Below are 991 nucleotides of genomic sequence, written 5' to 3' on the forward strand. Positions count from 1 at the left end.
TGAAAGTTTGGCTTTGTGATCTAAATCATCGAATAGTAAGTATTAATAAAATATTGGGAGCTATGCTGCACAATATGACTTTACAAAAGAAATTTAACACTCTTTTGATTCATTAAAGGGTTAATCACCAGGATCTCAGATCTGATGTGAACTTAGAAATCATCCAGTTCTTTTTTTCCCTGTGCATTCCTTTAGAAAATAGCCAATACATTAGCAACCACTTGGGTCAGGAATAACTCTTACTGTTAGAGAACACCTTCATTGTGTAGGCTATGCCTATCTGATCTATTGGTTTTATTTCTTCTTTATGAAGCAACTCAAAATTGTTTTAATCCATTTTTGCTACATCATAGCACATTAATATTAAATATAATTCTCATATCTGCCTAGCCACGTAATTTTAGCTAAATGTATACCAATATAACTTTCCTTTAAAATTAAATATTTTGTTGCTGTGACTTTAAATATAGCCTGATTTCATTAAGAGCCTTGCCTAAAGGAAGCATATCTGTAAGAGTAGATAGGAGTTTTTTATTTCCTTGATTGCTTTACAAACCAAGAATCATGATGAGAATCAAAGCAGAGAGAGGAATTTAGCTTCTTCAAATCCTTTAGACTGCGGAGTGAAATCTCTGGGGAAATTGCCATTGAAAAGACAGAGAAGGATGAGCTTTAAAAATAACAGAATCTGATAATTATATTTAATTGAGTCATTTCCTTACTATCATCATAATCTACTCTCTCATTTAGTGTTATTACACATCCCAGGTGAAATGATGAAGACACTTTTATAGTGAACAAACTGAAAGTCAGTTAAGAAGTGAGACGTTTTTAAAAAATTAGATAAAGCTGTTAATTTGTAGCTATTTTGAAAATTAGCATATATTTTGTATGTATGCATTCTAGTTTCCATTATGTAAGAAGTAAAATGTGTGCGTAAAACCAACAGAATAGTGAATGGGTTTTTACAATTCCAGCTTGAGGATAAAAC

This window comes from Propithecus coquereli, unplaced genomic scaffold, assembly GCF_000956105.1.
Source record: "Propithecus coquereli isolate 6110/MARCELLA unplaced genomic scaffold, Pcoq_1.0 Scaffold312, whole genome shotgun sequence".
NCBI lineage: Eukaryota > Metazoa > Chordata > Mammalia > Primates > Indriidae > Propithecus > Propithecus coquereli.